Below are 17043 nucleotides of genomic sequence, written 5' to 3'. Positions count from 1 at the left end.
GATGACAGATTAATATAATAATAGCATTTGCCAAAACATCTCATTGTTGAGAAAGGTTTGAACCAATTTTCTCTCTCTGTTCAAGATACCAGTATATGAAAAGAAATTATAAGGTGCCTGAATGGGTTAAGAAAAATTGTGGTAAGTGTTAGATGTTTATATCTTACAAAATGGCATTTTAAACATACAAGTATAAACATAGTACAAGCCCAAACTCATTATGGACAATTTTCAAGGTCATAGTCGGCCCTTGATCCTACGCAGGCTGTAGCCATTTGCAGGAATGTTACATGTGGCCCGTCATCTATGCCCCACTCCATATATATAGTTGGTGAGCTGCAAACTCTCCAGCTGAAGCTCCTACTGCATTTATTATCAAAAGATCAATAAATGATCCCCTTCCCAATTTTGTCACTTGGGACATCTTCCCTAGACTAAAAAAAATGTCAGGAGTAACCCCTAAAGGGACCTCTCATCTCTCCACACTTGACTATGTTCACCTGTGAATGGTAGATTTCATCACCCTGTTTTTATTTAGACTAGACTAGGCTAGACTAAGCCTTGTGGAAATTGTTTCTTCTTCTCCACTGGCCCACACAAATAGTCTTGTGATGACTCTCTCACTATGCTGACTGAGGTCTGCTATGGGTTACCACAGCCTCCTGCATATATGCATTTGAGGCAGAATCAATGTGCCATGGAGGAATGAGTTAATTAACCATCTTTTAGAGGGATGAATCAACATCTCATATTCCTGAAAACATCATCTTAGGACATCTCACAAAGAAAACATAAATATACAAAACTCCACCATGAAAAGTCCACATTGAACTATTATGGCTGGCTTCAGTTCTTCCCCCATCTGGATTCTCATAACTGTCCTCATGCTTGTCCTTAATCATCTAAGTCACATTTATCTAATTCTCCCATCCCCTTCTTTCCTTTCTTGCTTCCTTCCTTCTTTCCTCCCTCTCTTTTTTAATTCATCCTTCATTTATTTCTTCTCTCATTCTTTTCTTTCTTCCTTCTTTCTTCCTTTTCTTCTTCCTTCTCCCCTGAAATCCAAAAGGAGTTATGGAAAGAAACTAAGAAGATTCAAATAGACACCATCTGATGAAGGAAGCAGAATTGGCTTAGAGGTCACATCATGAGTTTGCAGATGGGCCTGTGTTGGGATCCCGCAGATTTGTAGCGGAAAGTGGTAGAAATCCAGGAACCTGGATTACTCTTCATAAGCCTCATATAGCTGTGTGACATCAGTGACATTTGAATGTTTTGTGGCTTAAGCCTGCGTGGTAGGTGGATTTTCAGACATCATGGCTCCTCCTCTGTTTTCTCCTGCTGCTCTCCAGAGGTGGGTGGACTTGGAAGCCTGTGGAGACAACTGAATGCCAGATAAGGTCAACACTTGTTTTGTCTATCTTTTTTCTGCCACACAAGTCCCAGAAACATGTGGGGTGTAAGTTCTGAACCCTGGAATCCTTGGCACCAGACCTGGAGTTGCTTCCTGTATATCACCATTGGGTTCTCTGAAAATAGAGGCTGTAATGAAATTTGGGACAGCTGGTATTTATCAGAGGTCACACCTGTCTGAGAATAGGGGGACTGTACCTGAGTCTGCTAAGCAGGTCACTCTATATAGAAGGCTGGAGCAGATGGTTCTTGACCTCCAAGTTAACTGTGCTTCCCCTTTCTCATCCAGCGTCATTCCTGGCCACGGTAGATGGCTTCCATCTTGCATATACAATATCCGTTTCTTCCTGCAGGAATACCACACTATCCCTGAGGGAGACACCTCTCCAGGACAGCTAGAGGGAGAAAGTCTCTACAAATTGGAATGTGAAAGTCTCCCAAATCTTTCTTATAATATCCTTTCTGGGGGTCAAGGAATTCTATCTTGACAGTTCGGAAACTGTATATTTTTGGAATGTGAACTTATCCCAGGCCACACTGGGCTGAGCCATGCCTGTCAGAACTCCAAGGAGCCCTCATACTCATGGGGCTAGCAGAAGAACATGGCAGCTCATTCCATAAACAGCTAGACCTCCAGGATTCAGGATGGGTTGGAGTCAGACAACATCAGAGAGTTCAGTGCCAGTAGTCCAGGACTCCTGAGCTGACTCAACCTATGACTTTGTATTTCAGAGAAGACAAAATCAGTTGTTCCCACTGGGAACAGTGGTGACTAGAGATCAATTAGCTTGTGACCAGAGGCTGGATCCTGTGGAAACCAAAACATCACCAGGATCCTTCCTAAGGGAGAGTAGCAGTGACCTGGGCCACTATCCAGATGGTCTTGCTTGATAACAGGAGCTAAGGAGTAGTAAATCTTAGGAACAGAAGGGCAAAGGAATGGAGTGCATTACCCAGTGCCTGGGAGGCAGTTCCAGTTTAGCATATGGCAGATGCAGTCGAGGCCAAATCAATAAGTGGTGTTGGAGCCCTAACCTCTTTAAATGCAGGCAGATGTACTTTACACAAACTGATCCTCATCTTCCCTGCAAAATTCTCCTATACCTCCTAACAAGTATCCTCTACCAAGATACAAGTCTATTGTTGTCACTGTCACACACAGAGGCCCCAGCATCTTCCCACAGTCTTCCAGCCTCACTGACTTGTAAATTATTCCTGGCTGTGCCTGATAGCTTTATTGAAGTCACATACTGTGGTATTTATCCTTGCACTTGCCCAGCTCAGTGGTTTACAGTTCGTTCACAGCTATGCAACCACCACTACCAGTTAATTCCAATGAATTTTCATTACCCTAAAAAGGTCACACTGATTAGCAGTTAAACTCCATTTACTCAGCACACAGACACTGACTGATCTAAATTCTGTCTCATAGATGGTATTATTCTATAAGCATACAAATATGGCTTCTGTGGCCAGTTCTTTTTCCTGTAGCATAATACCAGTATTTTTTTCACATGTCTAACTTAATCTGTTACAGTTAACTCACATTCTATTACACGATTGTATCACAATATGTCTATACATTTTGATTTCTCTATTGACAACAACGTTTAACATATTTTTATGTTTGTTATTCTGTATGTGTTTGGGAAAATGTCTATTAAAATCTGTCTAATTGATAATTGAACTTCTGGGCCTTTAATTGGGAAATGGTAAAAGTTCTTGAACATTACTGATAGGAAAAGGGAAAAGAGGAAATTGCCCACTGACTTGAGAGACATTGGTAGCCACTGATGCCCATTGTGGGATAGAGTGTCCGGACTGTTGGAATGGAAAAAGGGATTTTTGTTAGTTGAGAGGTGAGTAGAGGTGCAGACCACATACTCAAGAAAAGGAACAGAAACTTTTTGGAAAAAAGAGAAAGAACAAAGTTGAGTAGGATAGGAAGATGGGGAAGATCTGGAAGGAGTTGGGAGAGGAAAAAAATGTATGTAATATTTTTAATTAAAAAGGAAAAAGGAGCAGGAGGCTTGAGGGAACTTGGGGTAATACAGCTAGTCCTGGGTACACGGGCTTCTATATGCTTTCTTCTTGCTTTCCTTTAACTGAATGCTTTCTTGATACAATTTATTCAATGCTCTGTCTGTCTCTCTAGCCAGTCCCTAATACTTTAAATGCAGGGATTTAAATCCAGGGATAGTCCTTCTCCTAGCCACAGTCCCATTGGTGCCTAACACATAAGCACTGATCAGTAAAAGATTTGAGAGTGGGGTGTACACTTCTGAATACAAGTGTTGTCTGGGTAGACCCTACCGTGCCATCCAGAGAGTTACATTGTTTTGATGGGATTCAGGAAAATGAAACTCCTTCCCCCACTGTTACAAACAGCATATTGAGCTGGCTCAGCCAATATGACATAGGAGAATTCATTCCTTTTTCACCATATGCTCTGGTGCCAGGGAGAGAAGATTCCAGCTCCCACAAGACCCAGGCTGTGGGGAAAGCACAGACAGTGAGAGTGAACATGGGGAAAAGCCAACAGTACCTTGCATTCTACTGGTCCAGACCCTAAACACTCAGTGCTGCTTGGCCATTTTTATGGCAGAGCCCACCAGCAGAACATTGTCCTTAGCTCTACTGTCACCAGAAACTTGGTAAAAGTGGCGTGTTGTTCCCTCTTTCCTACAGTGATTACAAATCTTGAAGGTGGTTGAGACTACTCTTCTCTTGGATGGTCTGCTAGGGAACAAAGGAAAGAGGCATGGGTATAGGAAGGAGTCAGACAGACAAAGACAATTCCAACTCCAGGTTCACCTGTGAGTCTCTGAGTGTATCTCCAAAACTAACTTGTGCTGTGTATAAGCAGAGGGGACTTTGGTATGCAATGGAATTCTATATTCTTATTGGGATGAAACACTTTCTATCTATCCTTTTTGCCTTCTGGGGACACAGAAAGTACTGTTTATGAGAACTGGACCCTCAACAGATACAGCACCTTCTGATGTTTTGATCTTTGATGTCTGGACTCTTGCACTGTGTATAATAACTTATTGATAAGCTATGTAATATTAAAGTATTATAATATAGCAACTTAAATTAAAACAAAAACCCAACTTAATCTCCAGAGGACTTGTTCTCATGGTTTCTTTGGGACACAGGCGAGGATAGGCATATGTATGTCTTTAGTGTACTGATAGATTTTATACTTCCATTTCCCAAGTTCCATTATGGCCTAGTTGCCCTAAAGGCCCAGATGCACCACATCTGCAAAATGTACCAAAAGAGCCTCATTTGATGCTCTTTGGAGATAGAAAGGCACAAATTGTCACCACAGTTGAATCTTACACTATAGTATAAGGTATGTTATTTTAAAAAAGCATGATGTACACATAAGGATTCTAACATGATTTTTGCATTTCCTGGTAAAAAGGAAAGAGTAAGGTAAATCTGGTGAAACATTAGTGTTCATCGAATTTGAGTGTCAGGTGTGTGTTTATGTATAGTAAGCAGCTTTGTATCTTGAAACAGTGGATAAGAAGTGCATGCAGTAAGGTTGGTGGAGTGAGGGGGTGACTGGTCAGTGGGTGTTACAGAGAAGCAAACATCTGTCAAACATAGATAGAATACTGACCAAGGAAAGCTAGGCAGACCACTGAGTTTATTGGTGCCATTTGCAGAAGCATAGGGGTCTCAGGAAGCTTCATGCCCAAAGAGCATGGGTGACAACTCACCCAAGCAGCATGACACCCTGCAGGCAGCTCCATTGGAGAGATTTCTCTCCCCAAGAAAACATTGGAGAGGGGCCTCATGGGTCTTGTAAAATTTGAATTTCTTGAGACTTAGAAGTTCTGAGCTTCCTGCACATTGCAGGCCCCCATCTTCTCTCCAGAAGAGAATTCAGTGTGGAGGAAAGAACTACATAACAATGCAGACCTTCCTAAATCACCACTTAAAAGCCTGAGTGCAGCAAGTTCTCGGAGGTTTGGAACTGGGCTTAAGATTAGTGAAGAGTTATAGGCAATTAATGGCTGCTGAGAGAAGGAGAATCGGCATTCTCCAGGGATGAGCACCGTAACTGGTCATCCAGTATCAGGGTGCCAACCTGAAAAGCATAAACGTATGAGCAAGACCAAAGAAACCTAATATGTAACTCTCCTATTTTTTTTTATTACAATCTCTCTGCTCTCAGCTCCAGCCCTGTAGCAGACTGCCTGTTTGCCAGTGCCTCTCCTCCCACCTTACCTCCATTCCCTGGGGACTCCTCTCGGTGACCCGTCCCCTCTATGTCTAGCCCATTCCCATTTCTTTGTATTATCCACCAGATCTAGAAACACTTTCTACTTGGGATCCCCAGTAACCACACCAGACCTGAACTTAGTTTTTTCTCCTAGCTCATCTCTACTCCACTCTGCCACCCACTGACCTGCAGAAGCATGCTCTGGGCCAGGTAACCTATAGCCACCACACTTTCCTAAGATTCATGGAGGTCAGCAGAAACCAATGAATGTAACATCCCCAGTCTCCCAAAAACCAAAAACAAAACCAAAAACTAGACCAGATATCAACACCTAGAATCCCCTCAACCCTCCTAACCACAGATGTCTAGACACCAACACAAAAACACAAGCATTAACATCCAAGACAATATACTACTACCAGAACCCACTAACTCTACTGCATTAGGCCCTGAGAATGCAATATAGCTTAAATACATGACAAGAACTTCAAAATAGTATTGTGAATATGTTAAAGGAATTTAAAAGAGGACATGAATAAATTCCGTAATGAGGTCTGTAAAAACACAAATAAGTGAAATGAAATAATAAAAAGAGTTCAAGAAATAAAAGTAGAGATGGAATCCCTAAAGAAATCTAGAATGAGTTCATATGTGCTTGCTAGATGAAGGAACATGTGGTAGAGAGAAGGCCAAAAGAGGGAATAAAAGTGAAAGTGAGCATTGCTTCTGCTCTGCTGACTCACGGAGAAGATGACTTTATCAGGCACAATGGCAGGAAGCAGCTGAGGAAACAAGAGGAGTTCTGGTTTGCTCCTGAGTTAGAGAAAGCAGGTCATCACCTGAAGCTTGGCTAGTAGGCTATAAGAAGCAGGCCATCCCAAGGGACTAGTGGTGATGAGAATCACTGAAAAGAACATCTGGCACACTTACCTGTACCTGCTGGCTGGTCTTTTCCAATGACAGAATCACCGAGCTCAGGGAACAAGAGAAAAAACAGACTGCAGACAGACTGAATGTCCTGAGAATAGACTTCAGCCTCACTCACCATCCTGCCCCAGGTTCAAAGCTCCCTAAGTGTCATCTCCAGTCTTTCCTCTCTCCTCTCTCGTCTTATTTGTTGAATTAGAAGTGTATCCTTTCAGGTGGACATTGCTGAGAGCTAGAGACTGGAGTTGGAGCTGTCGGGAGCTGTCAGCAACACAAGTCCCCAGCACACACTAGACACTGAACAAGCAAGAACAGGTAAGAATCCTGCATGGCTTTCCAGGGCACCCTCACCTCTTCTTCTGCACCCTCACCTCAAAGTCTTCTGCAAAGCTCCATCCTGACGACTCAGTGTCTCAGGGAGGGGTAACTTGAGTTCCCAGCATGAAGGAATAATGACCAGATACAGCTCAATGGCAGAGTTCTGGTACCCCAGGGTGTGTGTGTGTGTGTGTGTGTGTGTGTGTGTGTGTGTGGTGTGGTGTGGTGTGTGTGTTTGTGTGTGTGTTAAATATGTATGGTATACACATAGTGTGCATACATGTGTGTAGGTACATGTAGGGTACATGGGCCATGCTACCAGACAGGCATAAGAAAAGGTAGGGTTGAATGAGCTCAAACCCTAGGAATCTCAGAGTTGAGAAAAGCAGGAGTTGGAGGCCTTTCCAACCTGCCTCTACCTACTCTGAAACACCTCACTGAGGACCATGGACACTGGGTCCTGTAGCATAAACACCTGGAGTTCTTCTTCATGCAAATGAGATATCTAGATAGCCCTGAGCCTTCAGCCAATGAGCTTTCTTTCTTGGGTATTCCTTCCTGCAAAGTGCATTTAATCCCTTGTTCACCTTGAATAAAATATATGCATTTACATTCACTATCAAATAAACCAGTATGAGCAAGCAAGATTGTCTCAGTGAGTTGTTTTTATTAAGGATTGCCACAGGGAAGGCTTTCATCTTAAGGAGCAGTGCCAAAAACCCCTGAGTAAGGCCTTCTCCCCATCGGTCCCTCCGGCCCCTCCGGTACTCTGGATATTCATTCCAAATTGCACCAGGTTCCCCTCACCCCAGGCTCTATCTTCCTCTTCCTGTCCAGTGGGTGGACACCCTGACCAAGGACCTTGGACCCCTCCCCCTCCCCGTTCCTGACCCCCTAGTAATAAGCAGCTGGTACTCAAGTACCCAGAGAGGAGGCCTGGAACCAGACTCTGTTGTTTCCCCTTTCAGTCCAGTAAAGAAAGACACAGGCTGAGGACCTTTATTTTGACCTTCCTTCTGCCTCCCCTGCCAGCTGTGCTCAAGTAGGAGCAGTGCCCAGCACCACCAGCGTGGGCAGGACACAATATGACAGATGCATGTGCCCAAATGTGCACATGTGGAGACCAGAGGAGGGCGCCAGGTGTTATTGTCCTATTACTCTCCCCCTGGCTTCATTCTGTGTCTGCACTCCATAGCACTGGAGTTACATACACATAGGTGGCTACACCTGGCTTTTTACCATGGGTGCCACAGATTTGAACTTGGGTCTCCATGCTGGAGCAGCAAGTACTCTTCCCTACAGGGCTATCTCCCCAGCCCTTGTCTCTTTATCTGAATGTGAAAGAGTGACCTGCCACACAATACCATGACATTTCATTGACCTCAGAGTATGTGCTACCTAGGCATGACACTCATAAAACTGAGACAGGAGCAATGGCTTAGTGATTGAAGGTATTTTCTGCTCTCCCAGAGGATCTGGGTTTAGTTCCCATCACCTACAAAAGGTGGCTCACAACTGCCTATTAACTCCATGCTCTCATCTGGTTTCCTCTAGAGTCAGTCTTGGGTGGTACCTATGCATAGACCCTGGCACATAGACACATGCACATTAAATAATAAATAAATAAATAAATAAATAAATAAATAAATCTTTAAAAAATATTCAAAGCATTCTACAAAAAATACTTCTATTGTAAAAAGTCATTTTAACAATTTGTATAAATTTCAGTTGTTTTTCAATAAAAAAAAATTAGTCTGTTCTAGGGATGTAAAGACAGCTTGAATGGAGGTAATTCCCTTCTGGCATGGGGTTTTTAGTTTGATAACCTGTGGCATCTGAGGGAAGCATTATCTGCCACGGACTGACCCAGCCGGTCAGTCCAGTTTTTTGTTTGTTGTTTTTTGTTTGTTTGCTTTTGTTTTTGTTCTTTTTTTTTTTAAATAAGAGGTGTTCCATCCTAGTGGAACTTAGATTTGCACTGTTTTTTCCAATTCTTGCCTTTCTGGCATCGGGGACACACTCCTGGAGGAGGTCCTCTTTTCTTATTACCCCTATTGTTTTCTCCAGGACACTGTCTTTGCATATGTCCTTTCTTTCCACACTTATAACAAGTGGGGCTGGAGGAGTCTCTCCCTCCTCCGTATGTTTGCTTAACATAGGCACTGAACTTCTGACCTTTCATAGCTGCAGCGTAGGCCATTCCTTGCACTACGGCCGGTGAGGCATCTATGCAGGCTTTTATAAAGTCCTGCACTGTTCCTGTTTTTCTGATGGCATGCCTTATGAGGTCTTGACACAAAGTATCTGAGACCTTTAAACCTCTATTGGCCATCATATGTTTAAAAACTGAGAGGAACATTCGTTCCTTCTTTGACTCAGATTGCCCCATGTTATATCAAGATTACTTGCACTTAACCGGTGATCCTTTACCAGCGGACCTGCAGCATCCTGGCAAGAGCCGACCGTTACCTTGAAGAAAAAAGAAAAGGGGGAAAGATTACCTGTCCAAAGAGTCCCTGTTCAAAGGCACCACCTGCCACGGACTGACCCAGCCTAGGGAGTCATGACTGAGGGAAAATCAGGGCTTTGGTATTCAGGAAGGCACAGGTGCGGCGAGATGACAGACAGACACACCAGAGAGCGGTTTGAATCTGCTGCAACTTTACTTTTTAGTCAGGCATATTTATAATACATTGAGGAACAGATCGAGGTTGGCACACCTCCAGAAACACTCAAACAATTGCTAAACAAGGTACATTTCCATCTTAATTAGAACAGCAAGTAGACATGAGATGATGCCCACAGGAACTCTTACTCTGTGAACCGTGATCAAAAGCAAACTATGATCATGAACCTCAGACATATAGTGTTCGATTCTAACTTGTGATTACTTATTAAAGTTGTGTTAATAATCAACAGGAGAACTTGGGCCTTCAGACCAATTTGTATGCTTTATACACATACACATATACATATATATGTATATATGTTCTGTATATTGATATATATGCTGCTATGTATTTATGTATAAATTATAATATATAATATGTAATATAGTATATGTAATATACTATTTAATATATAAATATATGTGATATATCATATGTATGATGTATCAGATATATATGTGTGTATATACATATATATTCCAAATTCCACATCCCAGGAGGATTCTGACTTCCTCACTATTTACCATGATATCTAAACTCCAAGCAAAGATCTTCTCCTTGGCTGATATTGAATGAGTCCCTTGATTTTTCATGTCATGCTAATTTTATTCTATGCATTGAGTGGGAAAGTTGAAGATAGTAAATGAGGTTCAAATCTTCTTGTCTTGGCAAATTTGGAGAAGCACCAGGTGAGAGACAACGCCGAGATTGAAAGAGAGCCGAGATTTGAGTCAGCTGTCACAGAAGTTGACTTTTCTCTGCCTCTTGTAAGACACAGACTCAGGCATGTGTGTCCACCTGCCACAGGTGCTTTACACATGACTATAGCAAGAAGAGGTTTAGGTGCGCTTCTTGGTAGCTGCAGGATGCAAATGTACTTCTTGTTCCAGCCTTCCATGACTTGCACAGGTCAGCAAGGAGCTCTGTCCTTGGAAAATCCAGGCCTATAGTGTCTACACTCTTGGATCCATGGTCTTACCATTGGGCAGAAGAAGACAAGAAGCCTCTGCAGTGGCAGTGGAGCTCTACAGAGCCTGGGAACAACACATTTATAATGCATGAACCAGACAGTGAAGTACAATCTCACCTTTGTGATCAGGAGAGGAGAGCTGGCTGTGATCCAGAACGAGAAAAATCACCACAGATACCTCAGGGATAGACACTCCCGCAACTCAAGACTGCCCATGTCTTCCTATGCACTTATTGCACAAAAACATGCAATTTAGGCCCCAGATGGGTAAAGGCACTTGCTACTAATCTGACCCAAATTTCTTATACAAAGAAAACCGGAGGGGGCTGGAGAGATGACTCAGAGGATAAGAACACTGACTGCTTTCCCAGAGGTCCTGAGTTCAATTCTCAACAACCACATGGTGGCTCACAACCATCTGCAATAGGATCAGATGCCCTTTTCTGGTGTGTTTGAAGACAGCTACAGTGTACTCATAAAATAAAGTAAATACCTCTTTAAAAAAAGAAAAAGGAAAAAGAAAACTGACTGCTGCAAGTTGTTCTTTGGTGTGACCTCCAACCCTGAGTTATAATATGTTCAACCCACCTAATTCCCCATACACACACATACACAAAACATGAAATGTAATAAAAATCTTTGTCAAATATGCAATTTATCTAAGAGAAGAGTATGTTGAGAATTCTTTGGCAATTCCATCATTCTAACACACTTTGTTTTTCAGCCATTTTTTCCTCCAGTCCATGTTTCTGTATAAATAACTTTACTGAGTTCAATGTTTCTTTTTATGTTTCACACTAAATCAAAGTCCATTACTTCTTCACACTGCTCTGTGTTCTCTATTAGCATCATCCGAGAACTGTCAATCATTTCCATTCATGGGTTGTCCTATGCTCAGGCTACACAGGGCTTAGCATAAAGTACTTCAAATGCATCATCCAGTTCTGAGTCAGATGGATTGACCCAGCCCTGCCTAAAGGTATTAGGCTGAGAGAGGTCAGTACTGTTGGACAAAGTTTCCTGAATAAAATATTAAATCTTTGATGTAAATACTACTGATTTTTTCCCTTTGAATAATTGAAGCTTTTTAGGAGTAAGGCACTTAGCTGCTTGATTGACAGCTGTCAGACCGTCTACTTGTGCTTAGATGCCTTGAGCAGGGAGCTGTCATCCAAACAATCCTGATTTTTAGGACTAGATGGACTGTCAACCCAATATGCTGACCACTGTGAATACTTCATCTTCAAGATAATTTCTGCTGTAGCTGCAAAGCCTGCAGTGAGTATGCCTGATGTTGAAGCCATGGCTTTTGCCTTTTCTCTAGTTACAAGTGCTCCACATAGCTTGTTCTGCCTTCTGGAGACTATACCTTAGCTATAAGAAACCTTGGTGACCTTTAGATAACCTTTCCTACAGTGGCACTGGGTGGCACACCTGTCTCATAGCATTGGGAACATTTTCTCCCAATAACTCAGCAGCAAGCCTGTGGTTGGCAGAGAGGATGCTGTGCACATGTATAATTTGTTGCTGGTAACAAAGGAAGTTGTGGGTGAGTGTACCCCAGCCTTTTGAGTGAGGCAATATAAGCAGTCTGTTTCTTGATCACTTTGGGTCAGTACAGGTTTTCTGTTCATTAACCCTGCTGTGTTATAACAGCAATCTCTGCTAAATCTTCTCTCAAATGGTCTTAGAAATTTATATTTTATCTTTAGCCTTTATCACAGGTAGAATGAACTAAGCTGGTTGCACAAAGAACAAGCAAATCCCTGGGTCTTCCAGCTTAGGTACATGACTCTGAGAGAATGCTATCTACTGCTGTAAGGCCCTGAGGACGCCTGAGAGGAGATGGCTACAGAGATGCTGTAGGATCTACAAAGGACTACAAAGGTGCTGAGCAGGCACCAGTGGGCACAAAGTTAAGACTGTGGGAAACACTACAAAGAGCCAAGTGGAAGAATTGTAGGCACCAGCCAGTGGAAGGCTTCCAGACATCTGCCAAGGCTAAGAGCCGAGAGCCTTGACTCCAGCAGCTAGGCTGCTGAGTGCTGGGCCATGGGCATTCAAAGCCTAAAGCAATAAGTGTCTGACTTAAGTACCCCCGAGCTATAAATCTCCAAATTTGAAAGCCTAGGGGTATAAGTCTTTCATTCTCAAGAACCAGCTTAGAAGCCTGTGGATTAGAAACCCAGCCCATAGGCTGTCCACACTGTCACCTGCCTGTTTATTTCCATCTGAATAGAGAGCTTTTTTTTCCTTTTTTTTTTTTAAACATTTTAGCCCTCACAGCACACCAAAAATGAAGATATCACTTTAACCTCATTTATATATAGGAAGTCTGAGACTCTGAGGGAAGAGTATAGAAAAGTATAGACATGCTTTTAGGCAAGTAGCAGAGCCAAATTAAGAATTCATGACAAATACCAAGTTTTTGCATTTGGCTTTTCATGACCCTGGAGGCCTTTTTCCCCAATGGCCTTCATTCACTGGCACAGTGCAATCTCCCCAGAGTAGACCCTACAAACTGTCCATAGCAAGCCAGGCATTTAAAGATAATTATTTCTGCAAGGGTGTGGTGTGGTGTGTGCAATATAGCATGCCTGGAAGCCTATGGTTTTCCTGAAAGCCTGCTCATATCACATCACCTCTCTACCCTCACCTCCCTTTGCCCCAAACGCCACTGTCTCAACGCTTCCCAGAGTTCTCTCTGCACCACTCCAGTCATGCCTCTGAAATCTTCAGAGCTCAGCTCTGAATCACTTCCAACAATCTTGTTCTCTGCCTCTGCCTTCCTTTCCTCTCCCTGCTGTGTTCCTGACTGCATTTGTGTCTTTTTATCAGGTAGAATAATTCATTCCTCTCAAAACTTCAACTCCCCTCTTCACACTCCCTGAGATTAAAGTCTAAGAAGAATGCACCTCACACCCGACATGCTAAGAATCCATCTTCTTGATAAGGTAACAAAGGATTGGTGAATGGGGTACTCCCCACACCCTGCCCTGTCTCTCATGCTCTGCTCCTTCTCTTCATGGTATAGTCACAAGATTTCAAGCAGGAAGGAACAGCATTGCATGCTGTTTTCAAGTATAAGGGAAGAGAGTTCCCAGGCTGATGTCTGCTTTGATGGATCTCCTCTTGTTGGGTATTCCCCCCTTCTCTGCACTATTGGATCTTAGGGACCGAAAGCAGTTACATTCTCGAGTCTTCCCTGGCTAGCTAAATATTCTGAGTTCATGGCTTCACAGAACCCAGGGAGGCATTAACCCAGAGAACATGCTACTTAGCTACTCAATAACACTTTGCATTTCTGTGTGACAGCATACTAGGTAGATGTAAGCAGAAACTATCAAGCAAGGACTTGGAAGGCTAGAGCACAGGTTCTGGTACTTGGAACTGAAATCTCGAGACCTGGGGTATGCTGCTCTCTGCCTCTCTTTTGTCAACTGCAAAACAGGTACAATTTGCCACCTACTCTTCTATCCTGTAAGTTGATGGTTGATGTGCCCAGAATGCATAGGAGTGAGCACTGTGCACACGAGTCTGGTCCTGCAGGCGGCAGGCATCTCCTTCACTTGATTGAAAGTGAAAGAGGTTGGATCATCCATCAGCTCCCCCAAAGTGCAAAGAGGAAGGACGGGCTGTCACCAATGTCTGCTTCTCTCTGCTGTCTTGCCTTCTGAGAGTAAAAGCATGAATCAGCCAGGAAGCTGTGGCCCTGAAGCCCATAGAATGGGCAGGAGGAGGAACTGACCCTACAATGGCCATGCTGTGTCATCGGCAGAGGCAGGGAGCCCAGAACAGAGGCATAAACAGCACCTTGAGCTAAACAGCAGCCAGCAGCTGGGAATTTGCCAAAGCTTCCCTCAAAAGCTGCCTCCTCCACCCATCCAGGGATAAAGAAAGGAAAGTCAGCACTAACAGGAAGCTCTCAGAACTGCCTCAACCCAGTACAGTGTAAAAAAATGAGACCAAGGCAGCAAGGGACTGGCCCAAAGCCATGCGTGGATGGAAGATTATCTAATGTGTAGCCACCAAGCCGCTCCCGGGCTAGAAACTAGAGCTCTTTTCTGAAATGGGTGTCTCATCCTTTCTCTATGGGGCCATTGTAGCTGATCTGTGCTCCAACAAGGCCAAACAGGAGAGAAATCCAAGGCTGAGCTTTCCTAGGAGCAGGAAGGAGTCTCATCCATCCTCGGAAAAGAGCTGTGTTAGGCATCTAGACTTTTATGTACTCAACTCAGACAAGCCTCCGATGATACAGAATTGAGCTAGTATTTCTGCCTTGTGAGTTGTCTAATGGGTAGATAGAGTAGGGGTGAATCAGGAAGCATGTCACATGACAGGGGAGCAGGGAAGTTCTGTGACACAAGGCAAGTGCAATGGAAGAGGGTGGAGAAGAATGATGGGTTAGAAGAGAACCATCATGGAGGTCACAAATCATTGAGTGAGGAACGGAGCAGGCTGGGTAGACGCCCCAGAGAGTAGAACAATGTGGAGTACCGGGATGCTGCTTACAAACTGTCAGGAGTACAGAAGCATGAATGAGGGAGGGGCTTCAGAGAAGAGAGGATAGATAAAGATCTGGAGATCTTTATCTTCTGCTGTGTGGAAGACTGGTTGCTTTCAAATTGTATTCATAGGAGATGCAGGAAACAGAGGAAGACAGAGAGAACACTGAAAAGGACTCCAGGTCTGGAGACAGGGTGGCATTGTCTACTTGAACTGCACTACATGTGGTAGAATGGTCTCTCTGAATAAGCTCCCCTTATAGCTACAAGGTTGGGGTACATAGGCAACCCAACTGCCTTTCTGAAGGGCCAGGAAGTCAGGACCCTGCCACCTGGATGAAACCCAGAAAACAGTAGCCAAACCCATGCCAAAACTGAAATTCCACACCACCCCTTTGAAGCAATGACTATGCTTGAGAACATCAACACTTACCCTGGAGAGGCAGCAAGGGACTCTTCATCTATAGCATTGACAGTTCATGTAGGGCAAACACTCCCCCATGACTATATTAATAGTTCATGTAGGGTAAATACTGATTTTTGAGCTGCCAATAGTTTAAAATGGCTAACAAGATTCCTGAGGGGCTGGAGATTAGCTCAGTTGGTAGTGCTTGCCTGGCATTTATGAAACCCTGACTTTGATCCAGAGCACCACATCAAATGGGCATGGTAGCACATTCCTGTAATCCCAACACTTGGGAGGTAGATGCAAGAGGATCACAAATTCAAGACATCCTCAGCTACACAGTGATTTCTTGGCTAGCCTTGACCACAGTAGACTGTGGTATATATATACACGCATAACCTGAAAGTCCCTGCTGGCTGCCCTTAGCATTGCTGGAGAGCTACCCTTTTGCTGACTGCATCAGACAATACCCATTGCATCTTGTCATAATCAGAATCCCCAATGTATACGAGAACCATAGGGTTTAGACACTTATTTTCCCCCAACTATATCCTTGTGAAACTCACAACACAAACTCAAAAGGACCGACTGTCCAGAATAGTAGTCAGGAAGCTAGGTTTGGTTTTGCTGTGATAACAAACGACAGGAGTTAGGAGTCAGGAAGCTAAAGGAGCATGCCCACTTTGTGACTATCATGCATGTGGCACTTGCTGCATTTGATATTTGTAAAGTTATGAGGAGCCCATGGACTCCAATTCTGGGCTTCGAATGTATTTCTAGGGTACATGCCGTAGTCATGATGGAGGCCAAGCAAAACAAACAAGGTCTGTACTAGAGTAACGTTGATACCCAATTTAGCACTTTCAAGTCACTGCCACAAAGAAGGTCGGCTCCGGTGCTTACTTACTCAGTTAAAACCAAGACCGATGACCTTTGTTTTGAACTTTGACAATGAGAGAAAATTCTATAGCTATAGATTGATTTCTAACAACTAGGTGAGATGAAGTGCACACCACACAGCCTGATCCAGCCATCCTATGGACACATACTTCAGAATAGGTTGTGCATCATCATTTTGCTAAGTGAAAGTAACTACTTACTTGAATAGCTCATAAGAATATTGGACATCTCTTTGCAAGTAATTACTATTTGTTTGCAGTCGACACAGAGGAAAAGCAGGCTTCCTTTTGTAAAGTTTACCAGTGAGGTCTGAGTCCTCCCTGCAACGCTGCTTACTGGCTTATTTTTTGGTGTCAAATTTGAACTCTCCACCAATCCTACAAGAACTGCTTCTGCTTTATGATTGAGAATATGGCAAATACCATGTCTTGGCACCTGGTTATTTATCCAGTTAGTTAGGGGGCAAGAATAGCCAGGGATATCTGACTTCAAGATCCACATTCCAACCAGAGTCCTATCTTCATGATCACTGTAGTCAAGATGTATACAAATGTCTACCTAGTGTCTTCTTCCTCCTCTTTTCCTTCTACTCTTTTCCTTCTTAGTTTTTCTATTCTTCTCCCTCTTCCCCTCCATCCTCCTCCTCATCTCTCTTGCTCTCACTCAACATGTGTGTACATGTGTGAACAGGTACATAT

Source organism: Apodemus sylvaticus, chromosome 1 (genome assembly GCF_947179515.1).
Source record: "Apodemus sylvaticus chromosome 1, mApoSyl1.1, whole genome shotgun sequence".
Classification (NCBI taxonomy): Eukaryota; Metazoa; Chordata; class Mammalia; order Rodentia; family Muridae; genus Apodemus; species Apodemus sylvaticus.
This window is presented reverse-complemented; position numbering follows the sequence as displayed.